Source organism: Rhipicephalus microplus, chromosome 3 (assembly GCF_043290135.1).
Source record: "Rhipicephalus microplus isolate Deutch F79 chromosome 3, USDA_Rmic, whole genome shotgun sequence".
Classification (NCBI taxonomy): Eukaryota; Metazoa; Arthropoda; class Arachnida; order Ixodida; family Ixodidae; genus Rhipicephalus; species Rhipicephalus microplus.
The window spans coordinates 201,855,995-201,864,738 of NC_134702.1; the positions used below are offsets into that span (position 1 = coordinate 201,855,995).

At 43.0% G+C, this 8,744-nt stretch overlaps 1 non-coding gene across 1 annotated transcript; it reads left to right on the plus strand.

Moving 5' to 3' along the window:
* The first annotated feature begins 7,911 nt into the window (after window positions 1-7,911).
* Window positions 7,912-8,036, plus strand: LOC119183911 (U5 spliceosomal RNA). The gene has a single exon (XR_005111402.2). It is a non-coding gene; the product is annotated as a U5 spliceosomal RNA (small nuclear RNA).
* Window positions 8,037-8,744: the final 708 nt, after the last annotated feature.

The following is an 8,744-nucleotide window of genomic DNA, read 5'->3' on the forward strand; positions in this document are numbered from 1 at the left end:
AAAGGTGCTTAATCCGAAAGCCTCGAGCAGCACTCTGAAGAAAATAATCCACGAGATCAACAACTGCGGCGTCAAGTTTGACGTTTGGCACGATGAACACAAAGGAATGACGTTTACCAGTTTGACAGGTGGCGAAATTAAGCGCCTTCTGAAGCTCTTACCAGACAAGCTTCCTGGAAGTCTCCCCGCTCAAACAGAATCCAAGACTGTCCGCCTTTGGAAACTCGTCGAGGAAGTGCTAGATCACTTCGAACACAATGTAGACTGACTCAGTATACAAAACAAAGCTTCTCAGTTCTTTGAAACTTTCATAGAATTGGGAAAAGATTGCAAAGGGTACGGCCCCGAGTGTGTTACTCCTTACATGCATATACTTGTGCACCAAGCCGCAAGCAAGCATAAGACGTTTAAATGCTTGGGATGGTTTTCTAGTCAGGGAATTGAGAAAAAAATTATGTATTGAAACACTTGCACCTCTCGAAAACGAACAAGTGGAATGCAGCTCAAGATGCTTTGAAACTATATAGCCAAGAGGCTAGAGGTAGCCGAATACGTGGGCATCAGTCGAGCGTATCGAAACCTTGACGCTAAGTACTGGTCTGAGGGCATCATTCAAGAAATTCGGGCCAAAAGACGCCACTGTGCCGATGAAGACAGTGAAACAGAAGTGCCTCTTAGCGTAGAAAACATGGACGGAGCATAGTGGCGCACTGAACTTCGGGCGCAGGGTGTGAATACAACCACCAAATCTGTGGTACAGGTGCTTGAAAAACTTAAAAAGTTGAAACAGAAGAGTGCCGAGGCCACAGATGTTGCAAACGCTGTATAATATTAAGTTATCAAATTTTGCGTATGTTTCTCATGTGTTTATTTTGCTTATATATTTGTGTCATGTATACGCCGCGAAATGTAGCTCGTGGAAATTCATTTTGCTCAATTCTCTTTTTTTTAACAGGTCCTTTTTTTCTATTCTTTTTTTGTTTCCTCGTCCGCATGATTGCGACTATATAATGTTCCCTGATGCTTGTTTATCATTTATACATTCATTGCGAATGAAAACTGGGTACCGAAACAGACGCAGTGCGCACTCGCAGCCATTTTGCTCTTTTTGAGCACCTATGTATGCTGCGCTGCACCTTTTTTTGCACCCCAGCTGTTTAATGTTTGGGTATGTGTATATGTCTTTCCAATCTGTGCTGCGATTTTCGCAGCACTGATTGCACGTTCTTGAATAGGGTTGAACGTGAATGTGTTATGAAAAGCAAGATTTTAACGCTTCGTTTCATGCACAACATAATTACTTTGTTCACAATGTGATGCACACTTCGAAAAATGTAGAAAGTTCGTCTGCAATGTTTTCCATGTTTTGTATAACGCTTTTCTTTATTATCTATTGCATTGTGGTTCTGACTTGCTTGTTCCTACTATGAATTCATCTCCGATTTAACAACCACGGAAAGCGTCGAAACCACTGAAAGCATCTGATGCACTGTTGTCCAGACTTGCTTGTTTTATTCCTAGTCATATAGTTGTGCAACGCTTTTCGATTCACATTCTTGTGGATGAAGTGACAGTTTTAAACGAAGTATAGTTTTCTATTTATTAATACATGCACTATACGTATATGTCTGTAAATGACTGATGTATTGTGATTACTACAAAAAATAAAACATCGCTATGCTATCACTTGTATGTTGTTGCCTTTGTAACGTGCTGTTATTTCAATAAATACATGTTGTACCAAAAAGACTGTTCGCGTCATTCGCAGGAAGTTTTGTGGTTATGACACATACATAGTACCAATAACAGTTGGGCGAGGTGGTGTAGGTTTATGGACGGCGAAAAAAAAACACAGGACACAAGAAGATGCGAAACAGCGTCCGTCTTTGTGTTCTCCCCGTTCTGTGTCCCGTGTTTTTTGCGCCTTGTTAACTCTGAACTAAACTTTCTTTTTACCACTTTGACACTTCCTCCGTTTTTCAGAGCGTGTTCGATTCTCTCCATGTTATACCTTCTTACAATAGATGCCTTACGCTTAATAATCAACTTCGAAAGCTCTGCCAGTTCTCTTTCTTCTGTTGTACTTGAGGCTTTCATGCTTTGACGATTCTTGATGAGATTTTTCCTCTCCTGGGACAGCTTGCTGGTGTCCTGTCTAACTACCGTACCTCCAACTTCTACTGCACATGCCGTAACGATACGCGTCAGATTATCATTCATCGCGTCAACTCTAAGGCTGGTTTCCTCAATAAGAGCCGAGTATCTGTTCTGAAGCGAGACTTAGTTCCTGTGATTTCCCTCTCAGTGCTGGCTGAGTACTATCAATCAGGCAACAGAGAAATGCTCAGAATAAAATCAACCGCTATACTTAGCCTTCATAGATTAGGAGAAGGCATTGGATCCAGTAAAAACATCAACAGGCATGCAGACACTGTGGAATCAGGGCGTCGACAAAGCAGATATAAACATCCTGAAGAAATCTACAGAGGATCAACTGCCACTGTAGTGCTCCATAAAAAAGGCGACATAATATCAATCAAGAATGATGTAAGACAAGAGGATACAATCTCCCCAATTCTATTTGCCCCATGCTTATAGCAGGTTTTCAGAGGCCTAGATAGGGAAGGCTTACAGATAAGTGTTCATATGTAGACTACCTGAGTAGCCTGCCCTTCGCGGATGATATTGCATTGCTGAGTGACTCAGGGGGCGAATGGCAACTCATGAGAACTGAATTAGACAAATAGAGCAGAAAGATGGGTCTTAAAATTAATCTGCAGAAAACGAAAGTAATGTACAACTTCAGATTAGAACAGTGCTTCGAGATATGCAATAGTACACTTGAAGTTGTAATAGACCATACGTCTACTAGTCTACTAAGGACAGGTAAAAACCGTGGCGCCGAGCCTCGAGATTGAAGTAACTAGAATAATAAGAATGGGGCGGAGCACATTCGGCAAGCGCTCCAAATCATGACTGGTAGATTGCCACTATCCCTCAAAAGGAAGGTATATAACAGCTGAATCTTGCCGGTACTTAGCTAGAGAACAGAAACCTGAAGACTTACAAAGAGGGTTCAACTTAAATTGAGGACGACGCAGCGGACAGTGGAAAGAATAAATTGGTAGGTGTAACCTTAAGAGCAGAGGGGATCAGGGAACAAACTGGGGTTTGAACAATGAACATAGGGTTTTAACAAATGAACATTGGCTGGGCATGTAGCGCGTAGGCAGAATAACCACTGGTCATTATGGATGACTGACTGGATTCCCAGTGAACGCAAGTGGGTTATGGGGAGACAGAAAGTTAGATGTCATTAGGGCGTATGCGGGTACAAAATGGCAGCAGCAAGAACAGGACACAGTTGACTGGCTGATCATGGGAGAAGCCTTTGTCCGGCAGTGGGCGTAGTCAGGCTGATGATGCTGATGATAATGATGGAGCTGGAACTTGTGTAATTGTTCGGGGTGACAGCTTCTTTCAACAACCTGCTGATTTATGAATGCCTTGGTGCTCCTGCAAGTACCAAGGACAAGGACGGCTTGCTTGTTCTTTCGTAAGAAAGAACTAGTATACGTGAGGGCTACGACATGTGCATGGTACTGTTGCTTGTGATTATGTTGCCCCGCTCTCATGCATGTTATTGATGGTAAATCATCAAGAGTACGACGTTGGTTTTGTACTTCGTTATTTGAATCGCTGTTCCACGCTTCATGTTGATAACTCTGTTGTAATGTGCATTGTGCTCATGGAAATGCGTGCAATAGGGTTCTGTTGTTCTCGTCAATAAACTGTTCAGTTCGCGTTCTGAGCGTGTATATGTGTTCCGTCCTTTGTTCAATCCTACACGCAACACTACTCGTCCTAACGTACCAACAAGCCCAAGTTGAAACCTAGTAAGACTCTAAAGACGGCAACAAGCTTTAATAACCTCACACAAATTTCAACATCAGCCATTTAAAGTACTGGGTAATCGAATGCCGAAAAACAACAATGGTTCTTAGTGAATACAATTTTTAAACAACGTTACGACACTTGGCGTCATCATCGTACACGTTTTTCGTTTCCTTCGCAGTTAGCATCGTCGAGAAGGGGGAGAATATGGAGTGTATAGTACACGATAACAGTCTTAGCACCGTGATCTCAAGTGAGCCTGCGGGGACATCTCAAACCAAGCTTTCATAAGGGAATGGGAATCGAAGGGATGGTGATAGCGAAAGAAAGAAAGGAAGGCAAAAGAAAAAAATGTTTGGGAGAAAAATTAAATAAGTGAGGCAAAAAAATATTGGAAATAGAAGGGGCAGCCAAAAAAAGCATAAAGGGAAAAACTGAAGAGGAGAGTGAAAGAAGAAAAGAGGGATGAAGTTGAAGGAGAAGCTCGTGTGATGAATAAGTCAGTCGCATGCGCGCAGTGTCCGCGGAGGCTAGGAGAACATTGACCCCTGACACCAAATCTTGAACTTCAAGTTGTTCGTGTTGTTTGAGAGAACTGCATGCGAGGCCACTTCTGGCCGATTATTAGTGACGAGCGTTGCCTGTAAGATATTTTAATTTGGTTTTAAAGTAAGGCTGCATGCTCATCGTAGTATTCAAGTCCAATCGACACTTTCCGTGGTCGTACCTAGACATGGGGCCTCCTCGAAACGTTGCATAGGTCAAGCAAGCTAATATTGGCGTCAGAGAACACTTGTGGAGTGCACTGAATATTATAACTGGCACCCGGCGAAGATCATTGCCACCCCTCTTGCTCCGCGGATGTTATGCCAGGAATAACTTTTTTTTTTTGAGGGCCACACGCTCGAAACACCCACAACGTTTCATTCTTCACCACTCGTGGGTCACTCTATTTGAAAACAGTGCGTTCAGCGTCACAGAATTTTGAGCGCATTGTAGTATTAGAGCATTTTAGATTCAATTTAGGCATTACCAGACGCAAAGCTACATATATCAGTAGTAACGTCGCAAAGAAAACTTTCAAGTCATGGGTCCTTTGAGTTGCGCCCTTTCTCCCGAAGCCAGCGCTAAAAAAGTGTGCTGGTCCGCGTCGGCAATCGCTATAAGTCGTTCTGTTCTCGCGCTAAAACTATCGTCATGTCATACCAACTAGCCCAAGCTGCCACACTTATAAGTTTAAAAAGACGTCCGTGCAGATCACCGTGACTGCGGAGCTGAGGGGAAGTTTCCATGTAGTTATGTAGTTTTTGTCAGCGGCCACAGTGAAGTTGCGTATAATTGAAATAAGTGATGAATGCGATTCGTTAAATAAGAGGGCTGTGATTGCGTTGGTGAAGGCGAGGCTAGCCTGGCGCGCGTGCTCTGCACCAGCTCCTCGTGAGTGACTCCGTGCAGCATTTCACAAGAAACAACCTATCGCTCAAACTCTTCTCACGCACAAAGGTCAAGACACCTCTTTGAGAATCATCTCCGCACTTCCCGGAAACAATTTCTTCACTGCTTTGCGGGATAGCGTCTTGTAAATAAATAATTCGGTATATAGAAAAACGGCAGAAAGTGAAAAAATAGAAGCTAGCGATGGATAAATCCATAAACACGAGTTATGCGCTCGAGCCAACGTTTCGTCGACAAATGTACCGTCTTCTAGTGATGTCTAACAAAAAGAGAAGTTGATATATATATATATATATATATATATATATATATATATATATATATATATAATGAACTTGGAGAGTAGTGCGACGTAAAAAACCGAACAATTATTTTTCTCTTAACAGTTTTGTATGGTCGTCCAGCGTGTTTCGGAGGACGTAAGCAAAATGGCACGTCCCGCAGCAGAGAGCAGCCCAACCAGTTTGAGGGCAATAAAAAAAAAGAAAGGAAGAACTCTCAGAGGACAAACCTGCGAGAGAAGCGGCAGTGACTATGGCTATGCTGAAATGTTCGTCAGTGAAAAAAAAAACGGTGGACAGAGTTTCGTTGAAAGCGGGTGGGTTGTCCGTGCATTGTCCTGAGGAGGAGAGGAAATGGCTCCCTGAAGAAACGACCAAAGAAAAGGAGAAAAGTAAATACTTTCCACTTCTTCGCGTAAAACACATGGTCTGAGTTCAAACTCAGGTGGTTCGGTCACTCGGTGGTTCACCCACGGCACCGAGCCGTACACACCAAAGTTGATACATACAAACGACCTGCTTGAGCTTTAAAAAAGCATTGGCCACAGTGAAACTCAAAATAAATAAATAGAGAATCTTTAAGAGATAAACACAAGAGCATAAAACAGCTATATATATATATATATATATATATATATATATATATATATATATATATATATATATATATATATATATATATATATATATATATATATATATATATATATATATATATATATATATATATATATATATATATTCAAATTCACGTATATATGAACAATTGAAATGAATAAATTATTTAAATAATTCACTTTCTGTTTCTGTCTAAAAGGCGCGTCAGTGGCCCAGTACTTTCATTATTTTGTGTGGGAGTAATTTGAATTTGCTCATGAAGTATGAATCCTGCTGTTCGCGCTCCCGTGTGGTATGAAGACCACATCATACTTTATAAAGAAATTCACACCACTCACCCACTGAATTAACGACAGCCCTTGGTGACTGACGTGCCCTCGCAACCTGTCTTAGAAGACAGAAAGTGAAATAATGAATATTTGTACATACGTGAGTTCGGACACATTGGACGATCAATCTAGCGCTTGAAAATAAATGCAGTCGATGCTACGAGTGTGAGTCGATTCATAAGCGCCAAGACTTCTAGAGATGGTCTCACAAGAACAGGTCTCAATCGCGTACTTCTGCAGTTTGACACCTAGTGCAGCAGACGTAAAATACATTTTCCGCATTTTTGCCCTCGCATTCCGCCTTAAAATTTTATAAGTAACAATAGTACACCTGGACGAATGAATGAAAACTGAAAGCTTTTCCTTTGTTTACACGGCCCGCATCATACCACGACAAAAATATTTTATTTCATAGTTTGATAAGTTTCACAGATGCCCCTAAATAACCTGCCCTAAACTAGCGATGGTGAAAGCCGGTGCCTTCCGCAACGTGTTTCGAGCCAGAGCCGGGCCACCTGCGCCCACTCCTTGCGCACAGGTGCAGTCTGGCCCGGCCGCAGTCGAGCGAAGACAGGCACAATGCTTAGAAGGGGGAGTGAGAGGGCAAGAGCGAGGAAGAGTATAACGTCTCGATAGGTCCCCTCGCCACTGCTTCGGTAGGCGCAGCACGGGCACAATTTTTGACCCAGTGGTGACACCTGAGGGGACACTTCCTCAACTGCCACAATGTCTATGATTCCTGGCTTTTAAGCATTTAAACGGTTTTTAAATACGAAGCATTTCTTAATGAAGTTCACAAAGAAATGCTTCGTATTTAAAAACCGTTTCAGGGACCCTTTAAGGCGAGAGAGAGAGAAGTAAACGTTTATTTTGAAACAGTGCCCCGAGCAATGCCCGGTGTCACCCTGAGATGGGAGCAACGTTAGTAACGTTGGGTGGGAGGGCTCCTTAGTCCAGGAACATTCTGGCTTCTACTGCCCTCTTGGCCCTGGAGCGTAGCCCCTAAACACTACGAAATACGAAGCGCGCGAAGTATGAAATAGACCCGTGCTCACATGCCGTTACTCCAGCACTTACAAACTTTGATGGAAGTGTACACGGCTGCAAGCATTTCTCGTCAATGTGGGAGCATAAACTGAAATAAAGATGGCTATATTTGACATCCGTTATTTAAAAGGTATGCGTTAAAAATGTGAATCGTGTAGAAAAAATCCATGACAACACATATGTATCCACATTAACAGCCAGAAACCTACAAAAAGCCTCTATAAAAACTTGACCAAGTGCTCTGGCCATTTTTCAACAACCCCGGAATGTGGACCTTGGACTAATCGGTGCTCAGGTCCTTCCTCAGCTGGTCGAATCATTCTTTCGCCTTTTACTAAAGATTGCCGTGGGGAAGGACTACTAAATGAGCCTATAGGCAAATTTTTGTGAGGCCTTGCCCGTTTGGGCGAGGCCTACTGTACAAATCAAAAAGAAGAATTCGATGTCTGCGATATACCTGCTACCTTCGACCCGACGCTGGGTTTTGCGGTCGTGACAAGTTGCCTTGCTTGACTGCACATCAGAAGGTAATGGTGGCGCTTCGTTTCCGCGACTTTCATGACCGGAATCGCTCTACCATTGTGCGGAATTGTTAATGATTTAAAGGGTCACTCCCGAGGTTTGACAATTTGAGCTGACAAGTGCAATGCGTACAAGGGGCATTCGCAATGACGTCTACCAAAATGTGCACTGCTACGCGCCGAAAAAATGGGTCCAATTTCAAGATGAACGCTGCTCCGCTTCCTTTCGTGGGCGTGCACCCAGAGAAAAGACACTTTTAGCTGGGCACACGTAACGAGCATAAACGTACGCGGCACGATACGTCGCGGATGCTGCATGCGAAGCGCTCAACGTTACCTCTGGTTCACCGTACCAAGATACGTTTGGTTCAACAAGACGTACGTTTTCAGAAATAAAACAGCGACAGGTCCAAGCACTCGCGCACACAGTGCGCTGCAAATCGTTCTTTCAGGACTTCCCTGAGCCGCCAAGCAATCTCTTTCCACTGCTCCGGATGCCTAAACGGATTGCTCGTTTCTACTTCCGCTAGCAGCTCAGCATCGTCCTTCAATGTAAAAAAAAAATGATTCCAAATCTGCATGTTACATCGCTAATGTCG